The following is a 24,173-nucleotide window of genomic DNA, read 5'->3' on the forward strand; positions in this document are numbered from 1 at the left end:
GCGTCCGCTGGTTGGTGGGAAAACCGTTTTTTCTCTGTGAATCCGTTTCCCCAGCTTTCCTCCAACAACTTAAACCTGGCATGGGTCCAGGGAATGGGAGGCTTGGCTTTCCTCTCTACATGACCCTGTTCTACAGGGGGTTCTGTTAATAAGACGCGGTCCATGACATTAAACTAATCCGAGAAAATTAAAAACCAGTTGGTTGTGTGGTACGGCACTCTATAGTGCAAATTTCAGGCAAGATATTTTGAGCTCTTCCAGGCTAATGTTCTGGCGGAAAGGAGTTCTTGAACTGTTCAATGGGCCGGGCCTCATATAGACTTTTCGGACGATCAAATAAACAGGGTTCTACAGAAGTTTCGGACGCATCATTGCTCCCTCCTTCTGATAGCGCCCCTGTGGCCGCGACAACCTGGTTTCCGGAGCTATTGTGTTTCTGGTGGATGTTCCTCTGGTTCTTCCACTCAGTATTCAATCTCCTGCGCCAGCCTCGGTTGAACCTAGACTCTTGTGTTTAGGAGCGAAGGGGGCTTCCTTATGAGCCTTGGGGTCTGTCTCCCTAAAGTTTTTAACTTTTACGACTGTCTTCCGTGCTTGCCCTTGCCTCTGGGTCCGTATGAGGTGAGTGATATTCCATGCTTTGTCTGTTCACTCTTCGTGCTTCGTTCGCAGGGCTAAAATTGCAGTTTCAGCTACATTATCGTGAAATGGCTCATCAAACTGATACATCTTGTTCATAGAAAACAATATTTCCATCAGAAAAAAAAAATATCTGTTAGCATTGAAGCTGTGATTTTAGACGGTCATAGCATTACTATGTAAATGAATGATGATAGGACGGTCATTAATAATGGTCAATCGGACAGGAAATCAAATTTGTATGTTATCATGTAATTCTCATTTTGATTGGTTACTATGTGTAACGGTTACTATGACGATGTTGTCAGCATTTGTCACATGACTAGACAATTGTCTGCATGGTACTTTCTGGGTAATTTGGGCTTGTCTGCTGAACACAAACGGTATATAGCTTGACCAATGTGATATATGAGGGTCAAGTTTTGTTGGATCACAAAATCAAGATAGAGTTTTGGGTACAAAGTAATTTATTTTTCTGATATAAAGAAACTTTCGTTGTTTTCGTGGTTCAGCTAGGCTGCAATTCAATCACAAATATAAAAAAAAGGAAATTTGTTTAATCATATTATTGCATCTACTAATTGTTCAAAAGACTATGAATAGTTCTGCAAATACTTCTACCAGCAAAAAAACCCAGCTTCAAATGATTAAAGAAACTTAAACCACAAACTTTTAATGATGTGTAATATTTCATGTGTAATACTAGCTGTCTTTGAAATAAAGACCAAAATTTTGTTAATATACAAGAGGCCCATGGGCCTTAACGGTCATCTGACTCATGGCACAAAACAACAAAGTCACAGTATAAAGTATTGGTTAACGATTAATATAAACAATACAAGGAACTCCTTAGTTGAATATGTAAGTTTCTGAAAAAGGTAAATGTCATTTGTTGAACAAACTTGGTAGCCCTTCATCCAAATATGGTCGAAACCCATTCAAGGATTAATATAAGGAGGAGTCAGATTTTAAAGCCAAATTTCAGCAAAGCTCCCATTTTGGACCTCGGTCATACTATCCCCATGGGTCTTACCTCGGTCCTTTATAAAATATGATTGTCCTTACCTAAAGTTCCCCCTTCTGAATCAATTAAAACCACTATAGACCAATTTTCATTAAGATCGGAGACTGAAACCTTAAAACAGGAAGTGGGCCAGCGGCCATCTTGGAATACCAAAATCTTTAAGAAATTTTTTGCATGTTGTTCGGCATCAATTAAAACCCCTATAGACCAATTTTTCATTGAGATCGGAGACTGAAACCTTAAAACAGGAAGTGGGCCAGCGGCCATCTTGGAATACCAAAATCTTTACGAAAATGTTTGCATGTTGTTCGGCATCAATTAAAACCCCTATAGACCAGTTTTCATTGAGATCGGAGACTGAAACCTTAAAACAGGAAGTGGGACAGCGACTATCTTGGAATACCAAAATCTTTACGAAAATGTTTGCATGTTGTTCGGCATCAATTAAAACCCCTATAGACCAATTTTCATTGAGATCGGAGACTGAAACCTTAAAACAGGAAGTGGGCCAGCGGCCATCTTGGAATACCAAAATCTTTACGAAAATGTTTGCATGTTGTTCGGCATCAATTAAAACCCCTATATAGACCAATTTTCATTGAGATCGGAGACTGAAACCTTAAAACAGGAAGTGAGCCAGCTAAAATTAAGAAAATTTGCCCTTTTGTGGCCCCACCCCTCAGTTCCTAGGGTTCAGACCAGACTCATTTATATAAAATATAATTGTGTTTCCCCAATGATGCTTCACACCAAATATGGATAAAATTCATCCAAGGATGGAGGAGGAGTAGGATTTTAAAGCTAAAATTAAGAAAATTTGCCCTTTGGGGGCCCCACCCCTCAGCCCCTAGGGGTTGGACCACGCTCATTTATATAAAATATGATTGTCCATCCCAAATGATGTTTCACACCAAATATGGATGAAATCCATCCAAGGATGAAGGAGGAGTAGGTTTTTAAAGCTAAAATTAAGAAAATTTGCCCTTTTGGGGCCCCACCATTCAGCCCCTAGGGGTCGGACCAAGCTCATTTATATAAAATATGATTGTCCTTCATCAATAATGTTTCACACCAAATATGGATGAAATCCATCCAAGGATAAAGGAGGAGTAGGATTTTAAAGCTAAAATAAGAAAATTCGCCCTTTTGGGGCCCCACCCCTCTGACCCTAGGGGTCGGACCAGGCTCATTTATATAAAATATGATTGTCCTTCCCCAATGATGTTTCAAACCAAATATGGATGAAATCCATCCAAGGATGAAGGAGGAGTAGGATTTTAAAGCTAAAATTAAGAAAATTTGCCCTTTTGTGGCCCCGCCCCTCTGACCCTAGGGGTCGGACCAGGCTCATTGATATAAAATATGATTGTCCTTCCCTAATGAAGTTTCACACCAAATATGGATGAAATCCATCCAAGGATGAAGGAGGAGTAGGATTTTAAAGCTAAAATTAAGAAAATTTGCCCTTTTGAGGCTATGCCCCTCTGACCCTAGGGGTCGGACCAAGCTCAATTTATATAAAATATGATTGTCCTCCCCAATGAAGTTTCACACCAAATATGGATGAAATCCATCCAAGGATGAAGGAGGAGTAGGATTTTAAAGCTTAAAATAAGAAAATTTGCCCTTTTGGTGCCCCACCCCTCAGCCCCTAGGGGTCGGACCAGGCTCATTTATATAAAATATGATTGTCCTTCCCTAATGATGCTTCAAACCAAATATGGATGAAATCCATCCAAGGATGAAGGAGGAGTAGGCTTTTGTATAAATAGTCTTACGCACGACGCACGGCGCACGGCGGACGGACGGCGGACGGCGGACGGCGGACGGCGGACGGCGGACGGCGCACGGCGCACGGCGCACGACGACGGACGAAACACGATGACAATAGGTCATCCTGACCTTCGGTCAGATGACCTAAAAATGCAACATGAAGTGCAGGGATAATATACACATAATCATGCAATGCATCATGCTGACCTATCAGAGTTACTTCCCTTTGTGAAACCAAGGGAAGTAACTCTCATAGATCAAAATGTCACTGCCTTCACCAGGAATCGAACTCAGGACCTTTGGCTTACTAGTCTCAGGCTCAACAGATCGAGCTAAAGAGACGTACTCTACAGACGAGAAAAATATTGTGACTAGTATTCAATCATTACCAGGCTTACGTTAAACATTTACCATTGTTAAATTTGAAACAGCAGAATTTTGACATCAAATCCTCTGTGCTAATTTAAGCAGAGATAAGCACAAAATCTCTATACACCTCCCCTAAGGATGCAATTGCCAATATATTATTGCAGGGAAAGGGATTTTGGGAAAACTAATGCTTGTTAATTTCCTGTTGTATTAGCACCATCAAATTATTCTGTAATGAAAATAGACAACTATAAATTCATGGCAGCTATTGAGCATCCTAAACAACACCAGCTAGAGTTATTAATCACTTTCTCCTGCTAATTGCTTCTGACAGATTATCATTATGAGCTTTGCGTGCATGTTGACATTTTACGTCAGGATAACAATTATGAAAGTTTTAGAGTTCCTGTAACTTCTGACAATTAAAATTTTTGCAGCGATAATAAACTTTACAGGATTGAAAATTCTTTGGGACCTTAATTTTTACCATTTTGAAAGCTTGCAATTTTCATGTATGCTTACTTTTGAATTATAGTACACAAATTCAGGTCATAAATATTCTGTAGTCTCTCAGAAAAGCTCTCATTCGGTTGGTCCATATTGTTTTTAGGTATTTGGGTTTGGGTTTAATTTTTAAGATTTTATTGTTTTAATAACAGTTAGAGTGAATTTTGGATCAACATGTCAAATTTCGGAGGTGGAGGAAATTAAGTTCCCTGAGAAAAACCACCAACCTACCGTTATATATGTCTATAAAATTCATGGCCCAGAGGTGGACGACTATTAGTAACACGTAAAGAATCTATAAATAGTCTCTGCATGTACTTCTTTCCACAATGAAGTTACAGTTTTGATTTTGTTCTATTTTTACAATTTTTTTTCAAACAGAACATCATCGTTTGTCCTCTTTGCATAAGTATTGATCTTGCGGCGCTGAAAATTTGCTGGATGGTCGAGCCTTAGAATTGACGAAATGATACAAGCTATTCCTGTTATTAATTACTCCGAACAACCCGCTCTCTTCATGTCGGAAATATCACTCAAAAGCATTTTTGAACAAATCATACAGATTGCTAAAAATCACTCATGGTTACAAAGTATCTTGATGATAACAAAGTAGAGAGGTCGTTAGCGCCCTCTGATATAGGTCAGCGGACGGTGCATACTTGTTCTCATCCATATATTCCATATTCGTAATAGGCATATTCTCCCGGCGAACAATATCCTAGCTCACACGTTGTATTTGGAACAATCTCAGATTGGAGCAAATATATAAATATTATCTGGAGATTTTGTTCACATTTTATATTGGTTGTTTTTCTGGCAGTTTGGAACTACAAATCCCTCGGGAATTAATTAATTTATAGTGAAATTATCACAACATCAACGAGCTGTGTGATTTGTAATATTATATGAGACAGGGTAATCAAAATCTGAAAGACATTTTTTTCCCCTTTTTTTCCATGAGTTGTTGCCCTTTTTCATGAAAATAATTGTGAAATTAGTTGTAATAAATAAATCAGATGTCAGTTTTGATTTTATTCATATCAGGTGTGAAATGAAACAAATCATCGAGAATTTCTGCTCCTTTAATTCGAAAAATATCACAAATCAATCCATTCATGTTAACACTTTAATCTTTCATTTTTCCCCCTCATATTTATCTGCAGATTGTGCCTTCGTTTCAGATGAACATTTTCAGGATGTGTTTCATAACATGCTTTAAAGTTAAATTTGAGAAGTCTTGTCACAATATATGAAATAGCTAAAAAGACATCATTCAGTTTTTCAGCTAGAAATTTTGTTGTCAAGGTCATGTTATTTTGAACAAACTTGGTAGCCCTTCATCCCAAATCATCTAAATTCAAAACAGACGATGAACCTTCATGGTTTTGCTAGAAAAAGATCGGTTTATAAAGTATTTTAGCCAAATTTGACCCCGTGACCTTGAATGAAATTGACAGGTCATTACAAAGATTATTGAACAAACTTGGTAGCCCTTCATCCATATATTTCACAGGCCCAATATTCAGTAACCCATGGGCCTTCAATTAAGTTTCTTAAAAAAGTCGTTTAAAAAAAATTAGCCTATTTGATCAATTGAATGAAGGTCAAGGTCATTTAAATGAACAAGCTTGGTAGATCTTTCCACAGCATTGCCATCAGATAATATCATCTAGGCCTAACTAAAAACATTCACTTCATCGATATTTTTAAAATGAAAATTAGTAAATTTCTGCAAAAGACCTAAAAAGACATCATTCAGTTTTTCAGCTAGAAATTTTGTTGAAAAAAAAGAATGTCCTAACTATACTTAGGTCCAAAATGTTAAAAGTAAAGGTTTTGAATTGCATTTATTATGTTCATAAAAAGAAATAGAATAAAATATATTTTACCAATACCAGTTCATGTACAATACATATTGTTCACTGTGTTATAAAACATGTTGAATTATTAATAAATATATATAAATAAATAAATAAAATAAAAATTATGTAATTATCTGTTCGTATCGATTAATCAAATTTGTTAACTATATAAACAAAGAGGTGTTTGGAATTGTTCCAGTTTTCCAGGGACTAATTGCACCAATCGTCAGGTGTAATATAAGCCACACCTCATGCTCACAAATGCATGTGTTTCTATTTAATGTCGGAGCAAACATTGTAGCACACACACAAATACAAATGTCATGTGCTAATTTGATTGACAGCTGGCGATCCTTCACTACTAAACATGGAAGTACACTATTCCTGGTGTCAAGGGGAGACAACTCTAACAGAAAATCATCTCAAATTACGTAAACAGACGATGATTTGTTCATTTCTTAATTATGCTATCACTTGATGGATTTTAGGCTCATGTTCAACATCAGTCTTCGTGTCATTTTATGACACATTAGGGACAAGACAAGCCTAAATTGACGAGGCTAATATTATAGAGGTCGTCCGATGCTTCCCATGGTATCAATTAAGTTTCGATAAAAAATGATCATGGAGCTAAAAATTCTTATTTATTATCAATAAAATGGTGATAAAATGATCACAGCTAAAATTTTCCACTTGTTATCAATAAGATGGTATTAAAAATAACGTAAAAACATATCTATTCATCTATATTTTCCTGGTTAATGAAAATTAAAAATTGTCTGCAATTAGCAAAAACTGTTGCATTGAAAAGTTCGGATTAAGTAATAAAATGATCATATAAAATGCCCCATATGGGTTTCAAACCCAGAACCTGAAGATTCGAGGCTTCAGCGGTAATTACCTTAACCACTTGACCACCACGATGAAGGTCCTTCACCCCTGATCACACATTTAGACTCTTCTAAATCAAAGACTAGACCAGTCCATTCTAAAATTTCAGGAGTGAATGATTTAAACCAATAACCTAAATATCATTGAAATTGTGACATATGACCTAATTTTTGACCCCAAGAATAAAAAAAAATAGAGATGTCTTTGACCAGTAAAAATTCATCCTCCCCCCCCCCCCTCTCCCTCAACAAAAAAAATATTGTTTCATCATGTATAAATCTGAAAACAAGTCCTGTTAAGTTAATTTTCCAATTCAATCCTACAACATTTTTGCCAGCCCCCCCCCCCCCCCCCCCCCACCCTAATTATATATGTCTATGTGTTATTTGGTTTTATGGTTCTTACCAGGAGAAAGCGACGTGGGAAACCCATGCGACTTTATTGTTTATGTCTCAAGAGATTTAACAATAGCACAGACTGATAACTATATTATTGTCACGGCTAGCAAAGCTTTATGTCTTTTCTGTATTGATCATGGCAATTTGTTAAAATTGTGAAGAACAATTCTCTACCATGTACATTAAATCATTTTTGTTCTTTTTTTTGGCCAGGCACCATTTGAATTAGTTTGTATGGATACCAGGGGCGGCGTTTGGCGGCTTAGTGGTTAAGGTGTCTACCATTTCCAAGTGAGTGCAGCAAAACTCATTTGCATACAAAATCTATGTATTTGTCAATATTTCTGCATCTTGATGTGCAACTTTGGTGCAGCAAATGTGTGCAGTTTTTGTCTTATAAGTGTATGTGGCTTTGCACCTCAAGTGTGTGGTGTAAATCTCATTTGCATACAAAATCCATGTATTTGCAGCAATTTTGCCATCAATACTGCTACAACTTATTGTTCCTTCTACCACCCTCGTATGAACACAATCAAACTTTACAGACCTAGCTGTCTTTTCTATTTTTGATTGATCACAGACCAATTTCTTGCTTCATGCTATTCTTTGTGTCTAAAGAAATTATATTCAAGAACGCATATCGAATATATGTATTTTTTTCTGATTTTCAAATCAATTGTGAAAATTCAAATGAAGATTGAAGTCTACAAATCTTCGAAATGATGTCTCTTGAGTAAATCTGTGCTCAAAGGTTTACTGGTAGCCTATAGAAGATATTAAATCCCAAAACTGAACTTCATACTTTGATAAATAAAACCGCAAAACACGCTTCAATCTGTCGGAACAATATGAGGAGAATCCAAAATACAAAGATCTAGTTGGCTTCGACCTTTCTTAATCTGAATGTCAATGAAAGACTGAATTCTTTTTCACATTTCATATTTCAAATTAAGTTTGTACACCCACACTTAGAATACTACTAAAATGATACCATGGTTACAGCCAGATTGTTTTTTCTTGTTTTGGGGCTATCAGCAAATTTGATAAAATAAGATGGACACAAAAACCTGATATAGTCAAACCTGTTCTAACAATCTCCGCCTATAACGATAAATTTTTAGAGTCACTGTGTATTTTTTTATGGATTACAAAGCGGCAAATTTAATGAAGTGCAGTCAGCGCTGCATGTTGAATTTGCTACTTTCCAGTTAGCATTTATACTCCCATAATCCCCAATGAATGCAGTTCAAAACTTATATTTACATTTGATGACAATTTTATGATAACATCTCAAGTGATTTTGCATCTATCATGGATAAACAATTAATTTTTTTCAAGAATGAAACAACTATTTGAACAGTCATTTTCTGTGATCGCTCAGGCATGACATGATGGAACAGTGCTTCATCTTTAAGTTGGCGAAGTTGCATGATGATCTGCATACTGTTGGTTTATCATGTAGTAGTTCTAGGTTCGATTCTTGGCCACGGCAACTAAGATTTCTTTCATTCTTTGATTTGGTTGCCAGGGGATGTTTAAATTTAAGGTCCTATTAGAGGCCAGTTTTGTGGGTGGAGGAAAGCTGGAGTACCCAGAGAAAAACCATCAACCAACAGTTATTCTTTGATCTATACCTTCAAACTTGCACTCATGGGTAATTTGAAGTTTGGTCAACAGGATCACTTTCAAATGCCAAGGTATGACAGATATCAGATGACCATGAGGAGACAAACGATACGTCATTATTTTTTGTTTTGTCAACACGAGTCAGACAGTATGTGATGACTGACTGGTGAAGCATCATCCATTGACAAACGGTCAGGTGTCTTAACCGATGGGGACGTTGACTGTCTGGAACAAAATTACTCAGCTTTGTTCACGAATTTCAGTACACATAGAGCATATGACCCCACAGCATTGTCATACAACCACCCAAACACTCGAGAAGTAAACATCAGACAACCTTTTAGGCATCATAGAAACACGATATTGTATTGCTTTTTTGTAATTCCAGAGCTCTTACCAAAACAAGCAATCATCATACTAAAGGTATCTTGTGTAATTTGAGATCTCTTTATGTCATACTATATAGTCGACTAGCCCTTTCAAAATCCAATTATCAGCACACCCTTTTTTATCATCATTGAACATATTGCGATTGCTCTTTGTAACTTTAGACCTTTTATGATGTATACAAGCACTTTTTGTGTTGCCCATTTCAGAACCAATTAACTCTGGTAGTCTCATGCAGAGGTGTTTGTGTATCCATTTTGTAATCATAAACTGATGATTAGGAGCACATGGTAGATACAGGATTTTGAAAACAGTGGTGGTAAGATAGGTGGGGGTTGAGATGGGTAGGGTGAGGATGAGATGGGGTGAGGAGTGGCGTTAGGTTGGGTTAGGGGTGAGAGGATGAGATGGGGAGGGGGGGGGTGAGGTTGTTAGGTTGGGTTTAGGGGTGAGATGGGTAGGGTGAGGATGAGATGGGGAGGGGGGTTGAAGGAGGGGGTGAAGGCTTGGGTTAGGGGGGGGTGTGAGGAGGTTAGGAGATTGTCACAGAGTAGAAAATGGCAGTGAGTTCTAGTGGGGTTGGAGGTTAGATGGTAATCTTTCAGGAGTGATGGGGAGGCTGACCGGGAGATGAGGGGGATAAGATCAATAGTTGACAAGGCGAGAGAGGGGTACTTAAAAAACGGCCCATTCATTTCGATTAGTTAGATCTACATCTCCTCTGACAAAATGGACAAAAAGACCTGTATCATTTCATTGAGATCCGCGTATCAACATCTGCTTGACAAAAGGACAGGAAATTGTCAGGGGAAAAAAAGGACATGTATTATTTGGGGACAAAAAGGACCTGTATCAGATGTCCAGTACACAGTGATCCTCTGACAAAAGGACAAAAGGGTAGACATCTACATTTCATTGTAAGATCCGCGCATCTACATCTCCTCTGACAAAAGGACAAAAGGACAAATTTCATTGTCAGATTGTACATCTACATCTCCTCTGACAAAAGGACAAAAAGACATTATAATTTCATTGTCAGATCCACGCATCTACATCTCCTCTGACAAAAGGACAAAAGGACATGTATAATTTCATTGTCAGATCCGCGCATCTACATCTCTGACAAAAGGACAAAAGGACCTGTATCATTTCATTGTCAGATCCACGCATCTACATCTATCAATAAAGCAACCTGGTGTGCACATGACCTTTAAGAAAATCATGAAACTTTGTCCCTTTTCAGGTTGTTTTTGTCACAGAGGTAAAAAGCCGTGGATTCTGTCCATGACAACAGAACCATCGACAACAGAACCATCGATCAGAAAAGAAAACTTGACCATCTTATCAACTGGATTAGCAGACATGGACGGTAGACAGGGAGGATGTATGGGATACGATCAATTCTCCATTATCCCGAACAGGCAGACATGTTAGCAGTACTTAAGAGTCGTCTAATAAACGGCGCCATCTATCATTATTACTATCTGTAAGTATCTACATCTACTCTGACAAGCGGACTCCATCACATGTATCATACATTGTCAGATCCAGCGTAGTCTACTTCTCTGCGACAAGAGGCCAAAAGACCATTTATCAACTTTCATTTGTCAGATCTGCGTATCTACATCTCCTCTGACAAAAGGACAAAAGGACCTGTATCATTTCTTTGTCAGATCCTGCATCTTATATATCTCCTCTGACAAAAGGACAAAAGGACCTGTATCATTTCATTGTAAGATCCGCGTATCTACATCTCCTCTGACAAAAGGACAAAAGGACCTGTATCATTTCATTGTCAGATCCACGCATCTACATCTCCTCTGACAAAAGGACAAAAGGACCTGTATCATTTCATTGTCAGATCCGCGTATCTACATCTCCTCTGACAAAAGGACAAAAGGACCTGTATCATTTCATTGTCAGATCCGCGTATCTACATCTCCTCTGACAAACGGACAAAAGGACCTGTATCATTTCATTGTAAGATCCGAACATCTACATCTCCTCTGACAAAAGGACAAAAGGACCTGTATCATTTCATTGTCAGATCCGCATATCTACATCTCCTCTGACAAAAGGACAAAAGGACCTGTATCATTTCATTGTAAGATCCGAACATCTACATCTCCTCTGACAAAAGGACAAAAAGACCTGTATCATTTCATTGTAAGATCTGTGCATCTACATCTCCTCTGACAAAAGGACAAAAGGACCTGTATCATTTCATTGTCAGATCCGCATATCTACATCTCCTCTGACAAAAGAACAAAAAGACCTGTTCCATTTCATTGATATACATGTAAGAGCATTCTTCTTTCATTGGTGAAATAACACTTTTTTTTATATAAAAGCAGGCTTCTTTACGTGAAAACATATTTCTAATAATTAAATAAGAAACATGCTTTTATAGATGCATGAGCATGGTTCTCATTTACTGATCGCCGGGCAATATTAGCCACGCCTCGGTCTTGCAAACACATTTGTACCTATACTCATTGTTGTAGCAAATATCGTAGCATACACATGTAATGGGAATGGAGAAACTGTAGGGGCCAGACCAGGATTTGGGACCTCTAGCCAAATGCTCTACCACTGAGCTACCTGGTCACCGATGATCAATCGAGTCCAATTCCACTACACACGTACAGTACAAAATGCAAAGTCAGGTGCGGTATCTGAATGGTTTGATTGACAGTTGCGATCCATCGTTTGCAGACATGTGCTTCAATTATCAATCTGAAATCCAAATATATATTTTCAAAGTACACTTGAGTAAGCATCTTTTAAAGAAATTTTATCATAAAGACATGCTTTTCTGATTTGGAAACAACATTTGTTCCTTCCGTAGGAATCTGCCTTTGGGAGATACTCTAGTTTTGGTCTTCTACCATTCTTCAAGCACAAAAACTATGTTGTATTTAGAAGGCAGCTGCGACTATTCATCTTACCATTGTTCATTTACGTCTTTGAAAGGAACCTGAAGAATTGTAAATCTAAATTGCAAGAAGGCAATCCGTTTATAGAACAAGCATTTGAATTCCAAATGATACTCAGGAATTAAAACCAATTTCAATTGTGTGTGGTTTTTTTTGGGTTTTTTTTATAGACCAGGAGAGTTGCTAAGCAAAATGATCAAGTCATGCTGATGTAATGAGTTAATTAATTGGCTGATTTAATTGGTTAATTAATAAAATGTTTCAATTGGTCAATTAATTGACTGTTTTAATGGATAAATTAATTGACTGTTTTAATGGATAAATTAATTGACTGTTTTAATGGATAAATTAATTGACTGTTTTAATGGATAAATTAATTGACTGTTTTAATGGATAAATTAATTGACTGTTTTAATGGATAAATTAATTGACTGTTTTAATGGATTAATCAATTAGCTGCTTCAATGGGTCAATAAATAATTATTCCCATAATTATTCTAATAAGTTAATTTAATTATTACCCCATTAAAATATTCATAAATTGACCCATATATTTAATTTATTGAGGTACCTAGTCAAATTTGAAAGAAATCCTTGGTCATTATATTATGTTTTCATCCTTGGTAGCTAAGATATCAAGATATCAAGATATTTTTGGACAAGGAATCATGGTGGATATAGTGCAAGATGAGTGGGAGGAAAAGTTTAAGTTACATGTGCTATAATCCAGATTTTACGTCACTTGTTTTATTATCAGAAACAACTCTGAACTTTCTAATCCTCTCGCACTTAGAAGTAAAACTGTCATCACCAATAGCTTTAAGCCGCATTGCTGTATGATTTCAACTCCCATAATGAAGTTTTTACAGTTCACGTTTTCCAATACAACTGACAGCAATTTAGCTGGATTAAACCTGTATACGCATGTTTGCAAAACAGCATTGGCAGAAAACAATCATTGGGAGAAAATTATTTTTCTATTTCAATTGTAATGAAATCAATATCCCCAACTGGAAAAACAAAAGTATCTAGGTTCAGACAATAACTTCAGGCAGCATAATATTGGTAATGATTTATGTGTGTTACTGTATCTGTCATAATAAACATCCTGTTCCCATCCTTGATACTCCAGGGGTTACTTTCACTGTAGTTATATCCATCCCTGTACTGTCTCATCGTAAAAATGAAGGCAGTTAAGGAGAACACAACTGACCAATCACAGGCCTGTAGACACTTCTTTTGAAGATTACTGAGATAATGACACCATTTTTAAAGCCAAACAATACCATTATTCAATTATTTTGATACAAAAAAAAATACCTGCTCATCAGTTGACAAATACAGAGCTTTCAATTTTGCTATTAGATTGTGCAGGGGTGGATATAATGACAGTGATAGTAACTCCTTAAATATCGAGGATGCCCCATTTTCTGATAATTGACTTGATAACTCATAAGTTCCTGTCTTTAAAATTCAAATATGATGAATTATTGTTTAAATTGAAGAACACAAGGATATCTTTACAGTTTAAAAGTGAGAGACAATCACCTTGTTATAACTGATTGAATGTTGGAAAACAATTTTGACCTTTATCAAGTCTTTTAGAACTAGAAATAGAGAGATGGTGTGGTTAAAAGCACCCACCCTATTTTCTTATTTTATATCCTTGTAACTTGGTTCGGAAAATGTTACTCTGGGGTATTAAAAACTACATTCAGTAATAAGACCCCTCACTTTACAATCCCATCATTTGATCATTTCTAGGATAGGAGGGATTATTGCTGGTAAAATACGGTACTAAACATACAACAGGAAATACTTAAATCATTTCAATGTTTTAAGAAAAAAATTAAAACAGAAAATGTTTCCAACATCCTCTAATCACAGAGTATGCACGGATATGTGAAATTACAACATTAGGTTTAAAAAAATCAATAGTTCTTCCAGTTAACAAAATTATTCCAAGTTTGATAACATCTTAAATTTGAATATTTGTTCTGAGATCACTTCAATTAGATTTGAATTTCCTTTTTATTTGAACTGAGGAAGCTTCAAGAAAGACTTTTAAGGGTAAAGAACCTAAAGCCAATGGATTTTTAGTGCTTCATTCTTTCCTTTCGGGTCAAATATTGTCGATTTATTTAATTTAAAAGCTAAAATAACAGAATTTTCAAATGTGGAAACATTTTCCAGAGAAACTATTAAAGTTTTTTACGATGGTTTTAAACCATGTGATAGATTTGCTGTTATTTCATTGGATGTTTGCTTGAGAAATTAAGATTAAAGTACTTCAAACTCGAGCAGGTGCATGGTACAATGAATATTTGGTGTTTTAAAACTATGGTACTTTCCTTCAACACAAATCCATTTAAACTTAAGAATAGATGCTTTAAATATGTCGTAAAGAAGAAGAAGAATTCACACAAGTTAATAAGGAATTCAATGGAGTTTTAATTTTTAATGGATGTCTTTCCCAATTAAAGCTGTGTACATGTCCATTACAAAAACATGAAAAATTAAGTCTCCCAATTAATTGGTATAAAATGTTGTTAAAGTTTGGTTATGTCAAAAGTTATCCAACACCATTAAAACTAATTTATATACATATATACTGTATTCGCAATAATTATATCGCCCAATAAGAGTTGTGTTAATGTCAACACCATTAAAACAAAAATTTACCACCGTAAGCATGCCAACGAATGAAAGAGTGTAAATTAGTGGGCATCTGGCACCTTAACAACTGTTTTAATGGTAGGGATACCATAAAAAACCAGGAAAATCACTTATTATATTCATCATTGAAGAAAAATTCTTACCACTATATCAGTAATTAAATTCCATGATAGTTCAATCAGAATCTAATATATGGATTGATCAAATGGACAGATATCTCGACCCAATATTTTGCCTGATTAATATGAGGCATGCTGGGTTTTAAGAGTTTTGAGGATTTGATTCTTTACTACCTGACAGACCCATGTTAAATGATCGTTCTTCCGAACAGTCATGAAAAAATGACGAAATTGCTGATATTAAGAAATATTTTTATGGTGCTATTGTCACAACAACATCAAAACTGATGACATCATCAACAATGGTGCCACATCTATTTATGACGTCATGCCATTGTCTAGTGGTGAACAGTCCGTTCCCAACCCTGCAGAAACAGTTTAAATTTCCTTAGCAACTGCAGGTTAACCCTGTCATATATGGTAGAAAAAGATACAGAAATTTCAGAAAAAAATCTATGATCTTGATATCAGTAGAATTAATATTCCTTCTAATAAACATGGAAACATCACAGCGACAGTCAGAATATTCCAGCATCTATATGCTTCACTAATAAATATTTGCCGTCTGCTCATGAGAAATATGTGTCAATAATGAAAACCCTTACTCTGTAGACAGCTATATCAATAAATTTGCATCAGGAATTGCACCTTAAAGCATCCTCAAAAATAACAAAACTAGTTTGACAAAGCCAACATGCATGATTGCCCTCTGTTACCATGGTAACAATGGCAAGCATCGTTCAAAATACATTCATCCTGTAGTAGAATTCATTTCTGTGAGCTGAGGCAGAAACGCTTTTCATCTTTCATACAATTGTCATCGCCTGCTAAAGAAACAATTTTCCAATAGGTTTAATGCTAACGATGTTCAGTGACTATAAGGCTCGGACCATGACAAAGCCTCGTACTTGAAACGATAATAACACATACATTCATGGTAAATGTTGTATAACTGTAATCTAATTTATCAATTAAACTTCTCATGTCTCTTCATCAATTAATGTATCATTAAATCAACAAGTTTTGTTTCAAAAACCAAAAATAATTGCTACACCAAAAAACTTTTAAATGAAAATGCATGATTTTATATAAAATCTATAATCACTGCCTCCGCTAATGGATCAAACTTGAGACATCTTGTGCATGATGCTCGAAAGAGCTTTAAAAGAAGAAAAAAATGACCATTATTCCGATTGCCATATATGGTATTAAATTTTGTTCCTGACCTTTCCTATCTTACTCTAATGTCTGTTAGTTAAACACTCTTTGATGAGCACAATAGAGTTAATAATTGTTTAGCTTGACCTTTGAACTTTTAATGCAAATCTTAGAAAGGCACAGCTACAGACACTGTAGGGATCCGTTTTAGACCAATGACATTTCCACCGTTGTCATGTATGTCAATAACAAACATTTACAGCTATTTTGGGTATTATATGTTTTGACCTTGACCTTTGAACTGTTACTTGATGCTATTCAATGACATTTGGTGAACACTAGATAAAATACATTGACTCACCACCAAGAATCATCTGAAGACATATGTTGAAGCCTCTAACAAGATGACTGACATTTTAATGCTTGGTAAATCCTATCTTTGAATACTTTAAGCACTGTCCTTTGAACAGTAAGCCAATTGGAAGCATTACTAAGACAGATTTGAAATAAAGAATGGATTCACAGGAAGTCAGTTGCCATCACAAATGCTTTGAGTACCAATTAAAACAATGAACACTGATCTCCTTACTCCGATCACCCCTGCAGACACTATTGAACTCACCCATTACTGAGGCTGGAACAGTTCATTATGAAATGATAGGGATATACGAGTTCCTGGAAACAAACCTCACTGTCAGTAACTTATCCATTTTTTTTAATTCACTTCTTGGAAAGTCAAAGCTTTCTTTTTACTTTAAATTCCTTTTCTCTTTGAAGCAATTCCATTTGCTTCGAATTCCTTTTCTCTTTGAAGCATTTTTAACAATCCCATTTGCTTCGAATTTCTTTTCTCTTTAAAACAATTTTTAACAATCTACCTTGATTTCAATTTCTATTTCTCTTTGAAGCATTCAAACAATCTTACTTTGCTTCAAATTCTCTTTTCTCTTTGAAGCATCTATTATAACAATTTACTTTTCATTTCAATTTCATCCTGTCTCTTCAGACCGTAATCATTTGAAGTTCCTCAAGCTATTCTCGTTATGGTTCCAGCTGTTGATCAGTAGAAAGCTAAAATATTTTTTTGAAAAGCTACCTGTTAAAAAAACCATGACATGTAATAAATACTAAATGAACCTTTAATCGCTGCCTGCCTGATGAGATTGCCTCTCCTAGGTTTAGGCCAATTATGTTTCCGAAACACATTTTATTTTTAAAATTTTGATTAGCTGTAAAACAAGTTTGAAAATTTTGTTGACTCTCAAAAGTTGTTAGCTTACCGTTATATATTTATCAACAATTTCAGAACAATTTTAAATAGAAATTTCCATAATGGGGTCGTATTATATTTTGTCGTCATTCTAATTATAAAGAGTTAGTTGAGTATTACTGCAGCAGACGGCAAAACAACGAAATGAATTTTACTGTTGATATAGATTAAAAGAAAATATAGCTTTTGCTAGGTGCTGTGATCGAGGGGTCATCGAAATAGACATTCTGACACATTATAATTGCATATTATTTTAAAGATGCACAATCGCTGACAAAGCATAAACGATAATTATCATTTGAACAATAATTGGTGTTTAATCATGTATGTCTAATTAACACAAAAAATAACATAAAATAATTTATTTTGCCTTTTGTTGCATGTGCAATCAGTACTTCATTCCATATAGGTCATAGTGCCACAGAATTTTTTCGGGATACAATTAATTATATTCAATACTTTTATCTTGAAGTAAAATTAGAAGCCCAAACTTTCAATGGTGGTAATGGTGTAAAGTAAGTAACTTTTGTAACTGAAGAAAAATACTAATTTGTTCTGCTCCAGTTTTTTATTTAGAAAAAATAATATTCGTCATCAGTGGAGCATCTTTTGAATTAAAATGTTGGTACCTCCATATAAAACCATGATTCTGTCTCCAAATAAAATCATGACTAAACAAAACAATTAGATATATGACAGGAAAATGCTGTGTGTGGTCATGGGTTAGACTAGACTATTCTGTACCCTCATTTCATGGCAAAAAAAAATCGTTGTTGAATATAGTCAATAATATTTATTTCCCAGTAATGTAAAGAGAGAGGTCAAAGTTCACTGGTCCAAGGTCAGATAGATGGTAGAAAGAATACCATAAATATATATATATGGTTTTACAAGATGTTAAACCTAACATGTACATAACTGAGCCTGGGTTCTATTAGTTTAACATCATATTAAAACCCAGGGTCATGTAAGGACGTACGTGCCAGGTTTGTTGGTATAGGAAAGATAGAGTGCCCAGAGAAAAACCACCGACCAGCGGTCAGTACCTGGCAACTGCCCCACATGTGATTTGAACTCACACCCAGAGGTGGAAGGCTTGTGGTAACGTCGGGACATCTTAAACCACTCGGCCACTGTGGCCCCCACTTATCTGTCTATTCTTACTTTTTATGACATCAATGTATAACAAAAATTAACATATTCTTATATATAACTTTCATCATTACCACAGAAAAAAAATATATCTCAAAGGCTTTCTCCTAATATTAATATTTAACACATAACTGGCCAGTCCAGCTATGTCATAAATATCGTAAGACACAAGTATACTAATAACACTATAATGATGTCACATGTAGTTTTAACGTCATAATATATATATGATTATTTTTCTTGGCTATGTCCTGGGTCGATATTTTTTCTTTGGTCAATAAAAACATGCATCACCTCATCAAATGCTATAATTGTATAGAATATTGCATGATTGTTTCAATTAATTAACAGACATGTCATATCCGATTCAGATTTCTACTGTTTTATATAAATATATGCGATATGAAATATATCAAATTTGTTGAATAATTTGATATGCTACTAGCCTAAAGGCTGACGACATATCAAATTAATTGAACTTGTTTGATCAATTTCATGTAATATGTCCACTTATGTACGATCCTCTATAAAAATTTATAGCCATTGGTGACAAATTAAAGCTTTTTTATAGTAATTCTTACATATATTGTTTCTTTTTTCTTTTAAAATTTAAAGCTGCATATTTTTATGAAATTCATGGAATCATAGACAGAATTATACTGAAGGATGACAGAGTTATCTCCCCTGCATTGTTATATTTTGTATCATATAGATTCGAAGATTATCAAATCTTTACAACTATAAATGAATGTAACTTAATTCTGATAAAGATTTCAAAAAATATAGGTTGATAATTATGCATAATCAAATTGTTTCCTAGCTTAGCAAATAATTGCTTTAAAGCTGACAATTAAATTCAAGTTAAAAAGCATTCAAGTGAGATTTAAAAATAAATAAAGTATTTCAAGAATTGTTTATGAGACATTTTCTTGTCAAGGACAGCTATTTTGTGTCTCTCCCTACCAGCATTCTGATGGGCTCACCAACCCCTATACGAAGCATGTGAATTGACACATGTGCACTCGGTCCACTGTACTGCATCACCTACCGGTATTGTAAGCAAGGTTCTTACCCGATAAGCTGTTTGAGGAGTAATTATATTAATTAATTGTCTAATCAAGAATTTTAAAATGTCAGATTAGAAATAGATTACAAAAAGGTTATTTTGTAAGGTGTACATTTTATTCTGTTGAGCTATAACTAATTCAAGGAATTTAAATTCAATTGGCAATTATACTTTAAAAAAATAATATTAATATATAAAAATAATTTTACTATAACATATTTTGCATGTAAACCATTCTTTTTGTTGTCCTTCTGATCTCTGTCCTGTATGAGCTTAGGCAAGCACTTTAAACAGAGCACTGCGATAATATATCTTGTGACCGACTATTTCCAGATGAATACACAAGGCTTACAGAGTAATCTCCCTTGGACTACAAATCTTGTAAGACATCACCTGATTCTTAATTTTTATAATATGAAAAAAAAAAGAACAAAAAAAAAACTTCCAGAAACTGCATGTTTGAAAACTATATGTATAGGGCAATATTGCCAGGTGCTATACATTGGTTGGTGATTTTTCTTTTGATACTCTGGCTTTCCTTAATTCACCTCCTAAACCTATCACAATTTGATCCTAAATGATCCTTGCTGTTAAAGCACATGAAATAAAAAAAATCCTGACAAACCTAAAAAAAATATTACCCTATATATTTAAGGCCCACTACCTTTCCGAAATGGCATTTAATTTTTAAGATGGAAATGCAAAACGAGATCGATAATTTTTTTGAGTCGCAAAAGTTAATATTTACATTTTGACACAGCAGCTCCCATTACTCTAATGATAATTGTGATCTGCATTATGAGTCAATAAATGCAGCCTAGACTTGGTGTAGTAATATCTACATAATGTCTTGTTTACTGACACCATGTTAGTCCGCGCGGGAAAAATTGACATTGTAGTTGAATGATGAACCTATAAAAAAATCTTTTAAAAGTCTAGAAATTTGAAAGTAAACTGAAAATATTAAGCTTGAAAAACATTGAAATTTTGTTGGCTTTCCAATTTTTATAGGGACTATTTTTTATCACATTGAACTCAGCTTTTGAGGTATCATTTACTTTGAACTAGAAAGTAAAATGTAAATATAAAAATTAAAGAATTGTTAGATTGCATTTATTGGAGATATAAATGCAATCTGGGTGGCAGATAAATATTCATAGCACCCTAGCTGCCTGCCACCCAGATTGCATTTATATCTCCAATAAATGCAATCTAACAATCCTTTAATTGTTAATTAACTTACCATTAATGCTACATTTATCATCACCTCCTGAGCAATTAATTTCAAATAAAAAATTTTACTGTTAATTTCATAACACAAGGTCGTCTTATGTTTCCTGCCGTCGTCCTAAATACCACACAGTAGTTGACCATCACTGCATCAGGCGGCAAAACACTGAAAAGACTTCACCAGCTGTTATCATAAATTACGCAGGAAATCTTGCATATGTTTGCTGTTGTAACATCATCTTAGGCCATCGATATGTTTTTTCTGATGTCACTAATGTTTTTTAAGAAATCTTTATGTTTTAACAAAATTTAAACAATATTTAAACAAATTTTGCATACACATATCTTCACCCAAAATTCTGATTTTTTTTTTGAATTCTCCAACCCTATGTCACAAACAAGATTAGACCCAAGAAGCTAGCATTCCTCCCCTTTGTGAATCCACAATTTCTCTTATCTCAATTAAAATGCAAACTGAAATATGAAAAACATGTAGTTTATTGTTTCTTTTGAAAATTAATTATGACTTACTTTAAGCAACAATTTTACGTGAGGATAGTCCAGTTTTGGTTCTTATTATTAAGCATCACTTAATCACTTATGCCACCTTTTCTTTTATAGGGCCTGACCGCTTATTGGGTCAAATACCGCCTCGTACTATCAAATATGGAAGCATATGCAAATATCATATTACAGAATTCGAAGTCTAGTCAATTTCAATTTTTCACTGCATCTCAGTTGCTGTTTTAAAAAAATGTGCAGAAATTCAATGGTGGCCTCCATCACAGTACTCAGCGAAACAACACTGAAATCAATACATATACCACCGCATCTGAAGACAGTTCAATTAAAGGACACAAATTAAAACATTTATTTAATTAAGTTTTGTTAATGAAGATTAGGAAATGGTCGCTGAACTAATTTCACCTTTATTATTACGGATCTTGTATCACAGATGAAACTTTGCAGTGTATTAGAATTTTTTTTATTAAATTCAATGGTTGTATGTACTGTATTCGGCCCAATAAGCAGCCCTCCTCCTTTTTTTCAAATTTTTAAGAGCGGTTGAAATCAGAACACTGAATTTGATATGACCAGCGTTAATCATTTGAGCCCTCTATTGACACAAAAGAAGGTCGCAGTGGCTGGGTGTTTATAAGATGTCCTGACATATTACTACAAACTCACAACCTCAGGGTCATGAGTTTGAATCCCATGTGGGAGAGTTGCCCACTGACCACAGGTTGATCTCCAGAAACTCTGGCTTTCCTTCAGCTCTTAAACATAGCACATACTTAAATGACTCTGGCTGTTAATAGGACGTTACTAACCAAACCAAATACCACAGGAGACTTCATCTGTTGTCCATGGTTTTGGTATAATTATATAACAACTTATTAACAGCCAGGTTCATTTAAATATATACAAGGTCTTTGATCAAAGTAGCGGAAAGCCAGAGTATGAGGAAAAATCCACCAATCAACAGTCAGTACCAAGCAACTGTGCATGTTCATATGCTTAGGTTTCAAACTCATATTCAAGAGATTGTCGGCTTCAGTAAAATAATGTAAGTACATGTTAAGAAAAACGTAACCCACTCTGTCACCACCATGGCACCTCGGTACATGTTACCAGTTCTGTCTGTACCACAACTTCGCAGTTCCTTTACATGTAATATAAAAGCTAAAGTACATGCAGCTATAACATTGTACCACTCGACATGTGTATTTAGACGAGAAGTAATTATTCCAAATTAAATAGTCGTGATGGCCTCCTGGTGTCCATTAAAGTCACTGATTAACGCAGGATCACTGCTGTTGATCCTGTCAGAACGAACTGCACGATTGTTGCTAGACCATCACAATAACTATCGTGATTAAAATCTTACATTGTTGTTGAGATGTCGGCGAGACTCTTGATTACTAAACGTGTTTCTGGAACATTGATTCTTAATTGTCTTCTGTGAATCTAATATCTTGTTTGATTATCTTGTCAAGTTACGCTGTATATTGTTACAGTACGCCGACTCCCAATCATACTAAACAACGCGTCCCTCAGCCGAAATTTATCAGAGTTTAAATCATTCACTTCTACTGCAGAACGGAAAAGTACAGAATATATTTCGCTATGCTGTTATTTCATTCTTTTTTTGATTGAATGCATCCTCAAATTTCATTTGAGTATACATGCAATGTTTCAATGTTGGGACATCCCTATATTCTATACACATGCTAAGCATTAGAATAAACAAAATTTTGAAAACAGATTCTTCATTAGGGCTTGGCCTTTTTATTTCGATTTTAAAAATTGTGACCCAGCATGGCTATAAGGAACTCTGTTTTCAACAATATGTGGATCCATCAAAACCAGAGTAGTTTCCACTAAAATATAAAGTGGCACAGAGGCAACGCGAAAATAATTCTTTCTATCTTTCCGATGTTTTTACCTGCACAAGAACACCAAAGGAACTGAAATTTTGCTCTTTTTACCTAGTCACACAAACCTGTGGCCAACAAGGTAACAAATACATTCATTATTGATATATCATGAACTTACAAATTGTTTCTTGCATATCACTAATTGCAGATTTGCTTAGCTGCCAATTTACCGATGTATTTGCTTCATTGAGTGGCGTCAAAACTCTTAATTATATATTCATATGCAAATGTGAAATTAGCAGACACAATGGCCCAAGTACTGTACACCATACATAGTTTGAATAACGTTAATTACAAATTACCTTTCATGTGACCTCATCAATCATCATTATTATGGCTTACTTAAGGATATAAATTGATTATGAACACTTCCTGAAATCAATATCATACAGTTATGGACTTCCAGGCAATTAGGATGATATAACGTAGTTAGCTATATGTAGATACATCATGGTCAAAAGTTAATAGAAGCAGCCATTGTTCCAAACTTGACTACAAATGTCTTTTATTTTGTTTTTTATCAATTATGAACCTTTTTTGAGGTTAATATAATGTGTTATCACCACCTAGTAGGAACAAATAACGACCAAGGATGAAGGTGGTCTTCATCATGCAGTCATAATATTTGATTGAACCATTAGTCAGTATTATG

General features: G+C 35.0%; 1 protein-coding gene across 1 annotated transcript in view; it reads right to left on the reverse strand.

Annotated features, from left to right (window-relative positions):
- The window catches only part of LOC138330356 (tumor protein p53-inducible protein 11-like), a 166,480-nt gene that overhangs the window by 122,634 nt on the left and 19,673 nt on the right, over positions 1 to 24,173 (reverse strand). The gene's annotated exons all lie outside the window — the stretch shown is intronic.

The sequence above is a fragment of the Argopecten irradians genome, chromosome 8, assembly GCF_041381155.1.
Source record: "Argopecten irradians isolate NY chromosome 8, Ai_NY, whole genome shotgun sequence".
Lineage (NCBI taxonomy): Eukaryota > Metazoa > Mollusca > Bivalvia > Pectinida > Pectinidae > Argopecten > Argopecten irradians.